General features: G+C 37.7%; 1 protein-coding gene across 8 annotated transcripts in view; it reads right to left on the reverse strand.

Annotated features, from left to right (window-relative positions):
- The window catches only part of CHRM3 (cholinergic receptor muscarinic 3), a 273296-nt gene that overhangs the window by 110419 nt on the left and 148692 nt on the right, over window positions 1-14185 (reverse strand). Inside the window, exons 2-3 of one of the 8 annotated variants that reach the window (XR_009746554.1) lie at window positions 3912-4026; window positions 2001-2528 (exon numbers count right to left, since the gene is read on the reverse strand). The exons of 5 other annotated variants lie outside the window; for them this stretch is intronic. The gene's annotated coding sequence lies outside the window, so the exon portion shown is untranslated. Of the gene's footprint in view, window positions 1-2000; window positions 2529-3911; window positions 4027-6795; window positions 6838-14185 lie in introns of those variants that run through there. 2 more of the 8 variants (XR_009746555.1, XR_009746557.1) reach the window with 2 other exon arrangements.

Below are 14185 nucleotides of genomic sequence, written 5' to 3' on the forward strand. Positions count from 1 at the left end.
AGCAGTCAATTTTTCTCCTTCGTGGTAGCTGGTGCAGCGCTGTGTTTTGACTTCCAGCCTGGGAACAGTGCTGATAACACCGATGTTTTCAGTTGTTGCTAAGTGATGTTTACCCTGACCAAGGACTTTGTGAGCTCTGCCAGGGAGGAGGGGAAGCCGGAAGGAAGCAGAGACAGGACACCTGACCCAGGCTAGCCAAAGAGGTATTCCATACCACAGCACATCATGCCCGGGGTGGGGGGGGTAACTGGGAGTTACCCAGAAGGACACGGGCTTCTAGGTCAGACTCCTTTCTCAGCGGGTGGTATTGTATTCTCTTCCCTTGTTATTTTCCCTTATCATTGTTGGTGGTAGCGGTGGTGATTTGTGTTGTACATTGGTTACTGGACTGCTCTTGTCTCAACCCGTAGGAGTTGCACTCTTTTGATCCTCCTCCCCATCCCTCTGGGAGTGGGGAACGGGAGAGCCCCGGGGGGCCTCGATTGCTTCCAGCCCAGCACCACTCACTGGGAGTGAGTGAACAAGCTGTCTGGCTAGGGTTTAAACCACAACAACTTGATATATTGCATTTGGTGCAATAGTAAAAGCACAACATTATTTTATCTCGCTGCCTTTAAAACCATTCAGTGATTCAAAAACAGTCTGACAATAATTTGGTTCTGATAATTACATAGTTTGCCTCCCAGTGACTGATCAAAAGATAGAATTAACTATGAACAATCCATAAATAACTTATCTTCAAAAACATGAAACTGAAAAAATATACATGGACCCAAAGCAGTTCAGCTGTAACTTAACTGACACCAATAGGTAGTTTTGGGGAAGACAGAACTCTATATTTTTTAAGATTAATTGTAGCATCTGGAATACATTAAATATAATCTGATAAATCCTGACATTAGGAAATTATAAGCCTTTCCTATTATAGACAACATATACTTTCATTATAATTAAGCTTTGGCTTTCTCTTTGTCCATATAAAGAAATACCTGTTCAGTTTCAGTGAAAGAATCTTTCATTATAATCATAAGCATGACTTGAGAAATCTTCTACAGATTAGTATCTTTATTGTATATGCTTCATAATCATGTCCTGAATTTTCTAGGCAGAAGGAGAAATGAATTTGCCATATGAGGCAAGATGACTGATTTCAATGTTATTTTCTTGCCTTTTGTGTTTTCTCTTATGAAAAAAAAAAAAGTGATAATAATATAAAATTAATGACTACAAATAAAAGCACCGGCGGGAAAGAGGTCACACCTATTATAAGCCCTGCACTGATTTAGAAAAAAAAGTCATTATTATTATCAGACACAAGACTCACAGAACATCCTATAAAGCAGTTTCAACATGTTATCTGTAACACGCAAAATCTGGGAAAATGCAACTTTACTTTGTAACTTGAAACACTTTCTGATGGTGAATTCTGCCGGCACACCACAGAGTTTGGTAAAGTCTACTTTTTTTTTTATACGTCTATGTTTTACACCCAGAGCAGATGATTCCAAACAGTATCTACGAGACTGAAACATGCCAGATTCTTTTACAATGTGGATACAGCAACATCATGATGGATCGGCCCCAGCCCCTTGTGCCCAGTGCGCTCCTGACACTTCTGCTGACACACGAGCCCTCTCAGTAGTGTTTCTCATCAGAGATGCTTTCTGCCTCATGATTCCTGCTGCTCTCCAGTTACAAATAAAATAATGCAGTAAATTAAGATGTGCTTATATAATACCAGCACGGAAGAAGTCCTAAGAAACAAAATCAGACAAGCAACCAAGAAAAACCCTGCCCCCAAAGGCAATGTTTAGGCCAAGTTAATCCTTCGTCAAAGTCCAGCAAAACAGTGGTTTGGGTTTTGTTTTCATAAGTTTAAAGATATTGTAATGCTATGTATATACATCCAGGTATTTGAATTTTTAATTTGCAAATTGAGATGGGAGAGCAGGAAATATCAGGAGAGAGAAGATTGGTGTAGGCATCAATTTTGTTTTAAGACCACAGTTTTCCCTGTTTTCTATCCAGGGAGAATTATACAAGCATTTTATTCCCATTTAATCAGAGTGAAAGGGGTAAAAATGTTCCTTAGAAACAGACTTTGTAAAGTGAGAGGTTATTTGTTATCAACAGGGGCAGAAGATAAATAGGCTGTCTTTATGACACATGCAAAATGTGGATCTAGAAGAGTTAAGTGTCTTTGAGAATACTTCAAAAATACCCCAATACCTAAAAAAATAAATACAAAAGGCCAAATAAATCAAACATAGATGCTCTTCTAATTTGAAAAGGGCCAGGCAGGAATTCCCGCTCATGCTGAAGCCAAGTTCAGCACATATTTTATCATTAAATTCTGCTTAACCATATCATGGCACAGGATTATGAGGGGAACTCAAGAGAATTTATTTGTCCATTCAACTATGTGTAAAGAACTACAGATATGAAGGGACAGGCTCTTCCAAAGTAGCAGTGAAGATGCAAGGCTGCAACTTCTGCACACTAACCATGTACCAAACTGCAGTCCTCATCTGCCAGATAGAAAAGCAACCGGCATACAAACACAGACCAAAATGCAGGAAAATAAATGCCTCTGGAGGTGCGTAAGATCACAGAGCAACTTCCTGCTGCAGCACAACTCTGAACTGTGCTAGCAGGCGCAGTATTTCTGTCATTGCTGCTTAGTTATTAACTGGCAAAATCAAGCTTGAAACTCTACTTACCCATCCTCTACTCAGCCCGGGTTTCCTGCTGGAACAACTCAGACGTGCTCACTGGACAGAGATAACAATGTGGTTCACCTTTTGTAGTTTGAGGTTTCAGACACTAATTAAAAATATACTCTAGCTGTGCTTAGAATGTAGACGTATTATGTAAAAGAGAAACATCAGGCCTTGCTATGTATTCCCTGGACTTGGCTTTTCAGAGCCACAGAAAGCCTAAGAGAAGCCTGCAAATACTTGCATGGTTTGAGGCACTGCAGAGTAATCGGCATAATTTAAAATCCAATATGACTAATGTCAGTATGGTTTGCTAAGCATGCTGCTTTGAATTAAAAGAAATCTTGTGTATTACCACACTAAAGACTCTTAAGGGACGTTTATTCTTTTGGCAGCTACTTTTAAGCATAGCTATAAACTTTAAGATTAGCCAAGATATGAAAAAGTATTTTATTATAATTTTCAATTCTAATGTCTAAGCTGAACAATAGCTGTCTGATTCCATTTGTCCAAAAATCCATTGGTGAAATGGTGAGTGCACATGCCCCATAAAATCAATGCAGACATATGCTGACAGTCAGTTTTGCATTCCCTGATCAACTAAAACTCTAGAAGCTTTAATAGTTACATTGGCAGAGACTTTGATGATACTGAAGGTTAATGACAGTTGCAGCAATAAGAAGCCCAAGGTCAGTTAACACACAGACCACACAGGCTGTCTGAGCAGCTCAGTAGATACATACACTGCAACTTGAACTGAACTCTTTAATCATCCGAGGTCCAGCAATTCTAAGACAGCTGTGAGATGTTTACATGAGACACATTATCTCAAGTGATTACACCGTAGATACAACCATCAGTTTACCATAGCCTGGTAGATAAAAACTCCATAGCCTATTTTGAAAACAGACCAATATACATTTCACAGCCTTTTCATGATACTGACATGTTCTTTCCTCCTTGCTAATTGAAAGCTAAGAAGGAAAAACTACCTATTCAAAAAATTTTAAATTGATCTTTGAGATGAACTACACATATAATTTTTTATAAGTGCTCTAGTACTCCTCTCCTTAAATATCAATAGTATCAACTAAGAAGCTTGGCAAAATGGAACCAATTAATCCCTAAACAAAGATGAGACCTAAGGATGTCCTCAGCTATGCAGGAGTGTAACTATAAAAAGATAAGACTTACTGAAAGGACAGCACCTGTGTGGAAGCCACTATTGCTTGCAGTGCTGTGACCAAGGCTCTTATGATTTCTCTCCTGGGTAGCTTTCATTCCTCCAAGAAGCTTCACATAAACAGCACTGCAGGGAATTACTGATCCAGTGAACTCTAGTAGGAAACAAGGCTGAAAACAAGACTAAGTACCAGAAGCCCCAGTAATCCCTTGGAAAACCAAGCTGGCTTTAGGCACTTGGTAGTTCTGTAGTCCTCTGCAGTACCAGCAGATGCTGCCCCTTACTGTCCTACTTCCAGACCTTAAAATGTTGCAGGAGTTTATGTCCCTCTTCAGATTTGTTTGCAGGTGAAAGAATGGAAGAATTAATCTCTTTCCATTGAACCCATGAAAGATATGGCAAAAAATCTTTCCGAGACACAACTGCAATAAAATAGCAACAGCAACCTTTTACCACTTTGAACAATTTCTTTACAGATAGGAATTCCTAGTTTAATGAAATTTTATAGATTATTCTAATTTTTGACTTAATTTATTGAGGATTTTAAGAAAAAAATCCACACATAATTGGTAAGTCCCCTCCTCCCCTCCCCCCCCCCCCAAAAAAAAAAAAAAATTCAACAGATTTAATAATAATCCAAAGCTTCAAATACAATTTTACTGCAGGAAACTGAAGAGTCACCTGCATAACAGAGCTATTTGGCAGGAACACAAAATATTCTGTGCTGTATTAAGGTGTTAGACATCAAGTTGGATATTTTTTACTTTGATGAAAAATAACAAATATACTATAATAATAGATAACTAGCTAGTACAGTTTGCAGAAAGGTTTCATCTAGCTTCCTTGATGGTAGAGTCAAGATCTTACAACATCTCTTGGTTTCACATGTAAGACACCATTACTCCAAAAATCTCACAATGGAAATAACCAAAGTAATTATGCTTTGATCTGAAATCCCACCCGAAAGCCTTAGAAACTGAGCTTTGTCTTGGAATTTTACATATTTAATAAATCTACCCCTGCTACCTACAGATGACTATGCTGTCTCATATTAAGATATTTGTTTCCAGTCTTTCCCACTAATGGCTATTATTGCAAATTTGAAAATGCAGTTTATTAGTAAATCATAACAAAAGCAGTGGAATACAGGCATAAGGCAAAAAACATTGAATAGTGACTGGCAGCAAAACAAAGAATGAATCCAAGATATTAGAATGATATGAAAGAGAAAGGGATTTATTTCCTGACATTTTAGATAACTGCCATTTTAAATTACAGACTTACACTCATATGCTTATCCTAACTGACCCAGTTGCCCCACCACATGGAGACCTAGTTGCCACTATGGCCTTCCTCACTTCACATATACCAGTACACATCTTCAAAGATTAAAGCAGTTAATTCCTGAAGTAGTTGGTGACAGCAAGGAGAACCAAAGCAAATCATAATCATGTGGGCAAAGAAGAAAGAGCAATGCACATTGCTAAGGGGACATAAAAATGGATGGGCAGGTATAGCAGGAATAGGTATGAGGAGGAATCCAACTCTCTCTGGGTGTTCCATGTTCTGGGGTAAAATCTGTATCAAGCCTAGAATGTATGAATGAGTTTTCTTAATCTCTGCAAAATCCAGAAGAGTTTATGCTTCTGAAAGATCACATCTTTGATGCTTTCAGGACTTGCTTATGATAAGCAGGGGGAAAATAAAGACAGTTCTCCACTTTCTTCACTACTCCTCTGAAGACAGTTTGTCACTGCATCGGTTCTTGGCTCAGTTACTTTGATTAGACGCTGGCATAATATATTATTTAGGAAAAAATTCCTAGTCATGGATGAGAAGGTCTGAAAACATCATTTAACGGTTATCTCAACCAGATGAAAATCACACAGGAAATTCATCTGGAAAGAAAAGTATGTGTGACAAATTAATCTAATCACTGGTGTAACTAGCCTTAACTCTGGTTAAATAGAGATAAGCCCTTTTGGGAACTGTCCCCTTGTTCTTGGAATATCTCTGCAAGCATAGAAAGATAGAATCTGACAACACCTTTCAAATAGCTCTGTTTACATTTAAATAAAAAAGCTTGAAGAAAAAGAATCAGACGAAAATTTCTTCTTAGAAGAAATTGTCCGAGGGATTAGGACATTAAGAAACTGATATTTAAAGAAGTGCAGCTATTCCTACTAAGGGGAAAAAAAAAAAGCAAAACCTCCTTTTCTCCTTTTGTTCATTTTTTCTTCTTTAAAACCCATCTGCTTTTATTTTTTTTTTTTAATTTTGTGCCTGGCTCACACAGAGTATTTAAGTTAGGATAGGTTATTTTATGTAAGACTGAAAAAAACAAAGCAGGGTGGTGACTTGGGAATAAGGTAGCAATGACCGTATTGTATTTCCCAGCCATCACTGTGGCTGACAGAATTGGGAAGATGGAAAACAAGGCTGAAAACATAGGTCACAGGGGGACATCAACACTCATCACAGAAGTCCACAGTTACAGGATCTCCTTTGCAAAGGTTTTGGTGTGTAGTGCTCACATGTTAATCCATTTCGGATATATACATAAAGTAAGAACAGGAATAGAAAAGCGAAGAAATGCTAACATGTTTTCAACTTTGAAATGCAGCCATGTTTTTCCCAAGTGTAACAGGAAGAGCTGTGTTTTAAATGAACGTAACAATACATATTTAAAACTTTATCTTGAGCCCATCTCTGAAAATTTCTGGAAAAACTGAAGGGCTTGGTCCTAAAACCTTGGCAGATTAGGAGGGTTTGCTGCATTATGTAAATGCAGCACCCTTGGTCTGTGAGGAAAGCCTGAAAATAGCTCACACGGAAATGGAGCAACCAGGAAGTATAGTTTCATATTAAGCCCTTACAAAGGGTCTGTGAAATTACCTTAGACTGGCGGTAAAGCAGACTGGTGATTATAGTGATTCTCTGAAAACATAAAACGGTATGCAGGTAAAAAGCCATTACACAGATCTAAGAACATATTTCTTTACCAGAATTAGGGTAATACAAGCAAATGTAGTAGTACATTACTCTGAGAGTTTGTGTCATATTGTGTCCACTCTTTATATTAGAAAACTGGGAAAAGAAAGCAAATATTCTTTCCTCTGCTGAGACTACCACTAAAAACAAAAATGCATACTCAAGTAGATCTTACTGGAAAACACGCACACATTTAAGAGATCATGGCTGCAGTTTTCTGTTCTTCGTTAGAAGTGGAATTTAATTTTTTTAAAGTATTAACAGGATATACCGACTCATGTTTACCATAATACCTACTAATACAAAGTCCGTGGCTTCTAGATGAGAATAGAGATACCAATTCAAAACTTCCACTCAAATGGTTTAAAGGAAAGACTGTCTCTTATATAGAATCACAGGATCACAGAACCACGGAACGGTTTGGGTTTGAAGGGACCTTTAAAGGTCACATAGTCCAACACCCCTATCATAGCAGGCACATCTTTCACTAGATCAGGTTGCTCAAACCCCATCCAAACTGATCTTGGACACTTCCAAGGATGGGGGCAGGGAAGAAGCACGCAGAGTTTCTCTGGGAACGCTGTTCCAGTATCTCACCATCCCTTCAGATTTTCTTCCCTATATCTAACCTAAACCAAACCTCTTTTCATTTAAAACTGTCACCACTTCTCCTATCACTATATGCCATGGTAAAAAGTCTCTCTCAATCTTTCCTATAAACTGTAAAAAGTCCCTCTCCAGCTTTGTGTACGCCCCCTTTAAGTGCTGAAAGGCTGCTGTATGGTCTCCCTGAAGCCTTCTCTTCTCCAGCCTGTATCACCCAGCGTGAGTGCCTTAAGCAATTTTACTGTTTTTTTTCTGAGTTGGGTAAACTACTTCTTACTCGTATTGGTGCTTTCTGAATCTCTGCTCTCCCTCCCTCCACCCACTTCCCCCAAGAAAATTCCATTGAAGCCAGGTTGTTACTGTTTTCTTCTCTACAGACCACACTAGCTCCATCTACTCGCTAGCTCTACTCTTTCCTATACTGTCTACATAGAGTTATTTCCTTCTTTACTTAAAAAATATGAATCTGTATAAATATTTAGGCTGAATAAGGTTCATAAAAGACTCCTAATATTAGAAGGTAGCTCTGAAACACAAGATTTCTTCATAGCACCTGAGAAAAGCATAGGTATAATTGAAGACCTCATAAGCAGGCAATGAATAATAATGGATTGACAGTAAGTTCAAAGAGCCTCAACTATAGGTGATAAAGCACAAAAGACAAAAGCATGGAAGATGGAAGGAGCTTATTTTGAATACGTGAATTCTCAAAGTTATTGGACCAAAAAGCAGTAGTCTTGTGACCTGCAGACTGTGTTGTGCAGATTCACAAGACACAGCAAGTATGATACCATGTTGATGATACATTTATGAAGGTACTTTCTAGATATTGTTTCATTTTCAAGGCATGGGAAGCCAGTTAGTATTTTGCTTATTTAAAAAGTAACCTTGCTCCAGCACTAACAGCAAAAAATAGAACTGATATAAAATATCCCTTAGTTAACGCTTTGTTTTTACAAATATTATAGTTCTGCACCTCATCAAAGGTTAAAACCTAGTGGAAGAAGGCTACTTAATGGCTGAGTGAGCCACAGCAGCATTTGTAGGATATCAGAGATTTTTTTCTAGACACAAAGAAATCTTGAGTAGCATGAAGATTTCTGATGCCTCTCAATGTGCAAAAAACAAGCAATTTTCTCCTTCATTCAAATTATATCCCTCCTGCATGCTCATGAGATGCAACTGAGCTCAGTGAGAGTTAATATATATGCTCACCAGTTTCCTCAAGTTCTTCCACTGCTTCCACTGTGACAAATTATCTTAAGTTGTCCCCATTCAGGCCGACTAGGAAGGGACAGAGAGGATGGCAGAAGATTGTTATTTGAAGGAAAGTAATTTACAGAGGAAACTTGATGCAGAACAAAAAAAGAGGACTTCATTGTTAAATGGCATGCGATAGTGAATAGAAAAGAATACTGCATGATATTTTCAGCTGCCCAACAAAAATGTCATAAATACTAATGGCAGTAATAGCTTAATGGGCAGGCCCCCAGACATGATTACATTTTTGTAATGCATTGTTCAGGCTGATCCATCTGGGAGCAATATTTCAAATTGCCCTCTAGGGACTTGGTCTTTTGACAAACATGTGACTTTACCTCTTTGGCATAATAGAAATTTCTATGGAGATACTGATTACATGGGAAGTAGAGAAAGTTCTCCTAGAAATTAGCCAGAACATGAGAAATTCATTCCCACAGGAACAAAGAACACCCACAGACTTGCCTCAACACTTTTGATCCTCCCTTAGCAGTGTGAATGCTTCAGGAAACCCCTTCCACAACAGAATACACTACTGTATGCTTTTCTTTGCATATGTCATAAGTGATTAACTCATATCCAAAAGATATTTCAATATTGCTAGGGAAGAACAACACTAAGAGTGATAGAGAACAACATCCAGCAAGCAATCAGCATGTCTGCTATAAAACAAGAAGTGCTTTGTGTTTGCAAATCCTACTGATTACTAGGTAAGAGTGTTCATTATGATCCAAATTCATAAGTCTCTAAACAACCCATTTAAACAATCCTGACTGTAGAGATCAGGAAGGACCCTGAGCATAGTACTGTTACTAAAGACTTTTTTCTAGTAGCTTTTGAAGAACATTACACTAGAATTTACTTTTCAATCCTTAAAACAGAATAAAGAAACCATATGGGCATTAGACAGCTGTGTTGCCATGTCTTGTGATTTTTATGCTACAGCATTCTTATCCCTTGTATTACCTGCCAGCTTGCTCTAACGGAGTCTCTTGTTCATGATTCTAGGAAGTCATGATTTGAACAGATCATATGTCCATCATGTTGATTTTGTAGAATCTCTTCCTGGACAGTTAAACTCCTTTAAAATCATATTGAAGCTTAGACCATATCTACTCCCCACGACTAAGCATAGCCACGGAAACCTTGATGGAGGCAGCTGCACCAGTGGATAAGAGAGCTGTGCTCGCTGTATTCTCAAGCCCTTGCCTACTGAGATTCAATCTGAGGAGGCAGTCTCCCACAATTTATCCATGCTTCCTATCCAGTCATCATCAGAAGTTGTAGATAAAAGTTACCTGTACTATTCTGAGATTAACAGTATCACATCAGTGTTCTGCTTCCTTGGTCTGTTACATTTGTGAAACGATGTAAGCCCATTCAGTCACTGTCAGTCAGATGCCTATGTTTTTTCCGAGAGATACGTTTGCACACATGAAAGGACTGATTGTGTTTGGGATTTTCTGATGAAAAATAGATAAAGTGGGCTATCCTGACCACCCTGCTTTTCATACATCTGAACAGAGGTGAGAAATGAAGTAATGCACAGCTTTTCCCCATGCAATACTCTTGCTGCTGCTACCCAGCTCCCTGTAATTAGAGCAGAAAAATCTTGGGTTCATGTCTCTCTCACTAGCACAAAGCTCTGAAATCATGCACTGCTCCTCTCTGACCCAATCCTCACTCAACAGAACTGTGTTTACAGCTATTACCAGCATCTAGCAAATTGGGTATTCTGGGGCAGGAATCTTTCAGAAATAGGTTATTTTAGTATATATAAAAAAAAAAATCTAAAAGTACTTGTTGAAAGTTTAACCTATGTTAGAATCTTCCAAAACCCTACAACCTAAGTACTCCTTCACACAGCATTCACAAAGATGATGCTATTACATGTCTTATAAAAACATGATATGAATCAATTTGTACTTTCTGTTATTTTCTTATATGCATGTTTATATTTAATTCATGAAAGTAAAGATCTGGCTATTATTTACCACGCTTTTTCCATCCATGACAACAACCACAGAAATGTCGAAATGTAAAAATCTGCATGTATAGTTCCAGCCAGACCACTGGAAACAGCTGGAACCAAAATACTGAAGTCCCACTTACTCTAACTGCTTTTATGTGGAAAATCTTTGATATTCTTCTGAAAATTGATGTAAGTAGATAGCTCACAGAAATTATTAACTCCTAGATGCAACAAGCCGCTATTTAGGTAATTTATATCATGCTATATGAAAAAATCAGTCAACGAAAAAATAAATATAATTTTAAAAGTGGATGCAAAAGTATTTTATACATCTGATATATGCTTAACTTAAAAAGTCAGTTTGTGATGACGGAATGCATAGACTATCACTAAAATTAAAACGTGTTATTACATTTCATTATAAATGTCAAGAAAAAAAAAGTTTTCATTCATATTAATGGTATACAATACAATTGTACTAAAAAACAAAACAAAACACCACACTATTTTTATATATAAAACTCTGAATACAAAGTCCAGACATTTTTTAACTACTCAGTTACTAAGAGACCAAAAAAACGCACCTGTTTTTCTCTATTTCCATTATATGATTATTTAAGCCTCACAAAAGTGGCACAGTTCTGCTGGTTTTAAACTTGTAGTCATGAGAGCAAATGTAACAAATAAAAAAAAAAAACAGAAATGCATACATAAATACATAGATAAGGCAAGAAATCCCCTTGGCTTACTCTGCAAGCAACTTTCCAAATCTGGTATGTAAGAAATATATATCCCTACATTCTGGGATCTTCACACCAGAAACTGAGCTGTAAAATCAAAGCTGTATTATTTATTCATGCCACAAGTATCCTAAATGAAAAAGGACTGAACAAGAAGAAAACAACCAAGAGGAGTCTGTTTTTCTCAAATATCTGACTCACAATCCTCTTGGTCCCTGCACTGAAATAACAGAGGCTCAGTCAGTTTGTATACAATTCTTTAAAGCTATGATTTAAAGGGATCTATAGCCAGAGAAAGTAGCTTTGAGAGCTAAGCACTAAGGCAGGAAAAATCTAGACGCCCCGGAAGCAGAGGTTTAATTCTGGCAGGCTCACCTCAGCCTTTCATCTTTCAGAGACAGATTAAATTCTGTGTAGCTTAGCATATAGGGGTCCTCCACAGAAGTTTTGAAAGATGAAGTCCTATCTCCTCTAAGTGTTGTTAAATATAATACTTTTTCTCTGTCCTTTTTCTCCCCACTCTTTAGAAATCAGTCTTAGCAACTGGAAATTATTTTTTTCTAAAGATATTTCCCTTTTCCAGCAGCTCCCTACATTCTCGCCTTGAAGTTTTGTAATTTCTATTTCTTTGATTCTCTCTTTTGGTGTAAGGGACAGACACTCACCCGTAGAATCATTCCAGCAAAAATGAGGACCATGAAGAATACAGGCATTTCTTCTTCCCAGTTCAAGATTTCCTCTTTTAATTTCTTTCAATTGCCAAAAGCTAATCAGACTCACTGAAACCACTGAAAACTATCCTTAAAAAGAGGAATTAAACTCAGAAAATATCCCACTAATTAGTGACTTTCCAACAAATTCCTATGTGTACTGAGAAATGGTCTAAGCAAATTAATGACAGTGGCTACTACAGAACTTACATTTTTAGAGCTAAAACAGTTGATACACATTACAAGTAGTAATGATTGGACACGTGCTCACTAGGGATCTAATTTGAGCATTTAATGACATCTAATGCATTACACTACCCTATATATTTCTGGTAGCTACTTGACACAGTTTGTCCCAAGGGGTCTTTTCAGCAATTACAGATAGCCAAAACTTGCTAAAAGAACTCCTGTTAATGCAAAACATCTTGACTAGAGGGAAAAGGGATGTATGCATTAATAGTCCTTAGGTTTCAGAGTTTTTCCAAATTAAAAATAAGAGTATAATAAGAGAATGGATTTGCCAGTACTTAAATGTTTCTTAATTCTGACTGTGTTTTAGGCATATAATCCAAAGAGTCCTAAAAAGACAGATGCATAAAGATAACGAATAATGATAATTAGGAAACCTTGGCTGCTATTTAGAGGAAAGGGAATCACGAGGAATGCATGCAGTGTGAAAAAAGTAGAAATGCAGCTCATTAAAGAAGCACTGGCTTAGACAAACAAAAGATCAGAAACTTGAGTCCACATCCTTTCTTGCAAGCTGTGCTGCCTACAAGTCTGTCACCTAGCAGTTACATAGGAAAGTCAACAACTACACACAAGACTTTGAGACCCTGATCCTCAGACCTCGCAGACTTCACAGAGCAGTGGAAAAATCTACAAGGAAAATGCTAAAAAATGAGCACAAACTCAAACTGAAACACATCTTGAAAATGGTTGGGCAGACTGCCATTTATAAATAGAAGTAGAGGGCCTTTGGGTGACCAAGTCTGAGTCGTTGCCACCATGCCACAGAAAGCTCTGCTCTCGGTTGTACAAATTCCTATCCATCTTTCCCAAGTACTGCGATACCTTGTCTTGGACATCCCTTGGGCCACAGTGTGATGCAGCAAATTTTTTTGTGCTGCTGTTGAAAACACTTTTCATTTCACTTTAAGATAAGCATGAAAGCAACAACAACAATTCTTTTAATTAATTACATGAATCCTTTAATTAATTAATTTTGAGAAAAGTTTGAAACTGAAGTATCATAGTGGATCATTCATTTTACACCTCGGATACAACCATTAATAAGCTCTATTCCTTAGTGTCAATCCGTCAACATATTCAACCCATTAATAAAAAATAATATAAGGGACGGAGTATCTTCCACAAAAAAAGCAGAGGCACACTATGAATTTCTTCTTCTGTTAATCACTTGGTTAGTTTTCCGAACTCACCAGCAAAGTAATTGCAGGTTGCAGTGAATGGGAAGGATTCTAACTCTTCTCTCATGCCCACTGTATTACTGCATCTGCAAGCCTAAATTGGGACGTCCTTAATTTGTCCTGAACCCATAAACTTCAGTGAAAGTCACCTATTCAAAATCCTCACTGAACAGGCAGGGATTTTAAAACACTTTAAATACTGAGGAATCTTTTTCTTGTCACATGCAAAGAACTGTATTAAGTTAGATTTAAATCAATACAGGCGCTGACGCTGAGGGTCATTTTACCTTAGGCAATCAGCCCTTGGCACCTTAATTTGCTCTGCAACAGTATTCCAATAAAATGCAGACTCTTTTCAGAAGATACACACTGGCATGAAAGCGTAAGTTTGTAATTCAGCTAGCACCAGGCAAATCAGCAGTGACCATCTTGCTAGAGCTGACTGTGAAACCCTCTAGCTTTCACGCACAAGTGATACACTGTGCCTGAGAACTGAGTATTTTAGAATGACTTATTCTTCTGATGTCTAAACCAGAAAAGGGTTGAAAAATCCCAGCAAAAAAAGGACAAATGTGG

This window comes from Pezoporus flaviventris, unplaced genomic scaffold (genome assembly GCF_033815535.1).
Source record: "Pezoporus flaviventris isolate CSIRO_AGI_PZ_B2104156 unplaced genomic scaffold, CSIRO_AGI_Pfla_v1 ptg000066l, whole genome shotgun sequence".
Classification (NCBI taxonomy): Eukaryota; Metazoa; Chordata; class Aves; order Psittaciformes; family Psittacidae; genus Pezoporus; species Pezoporus flaviventris.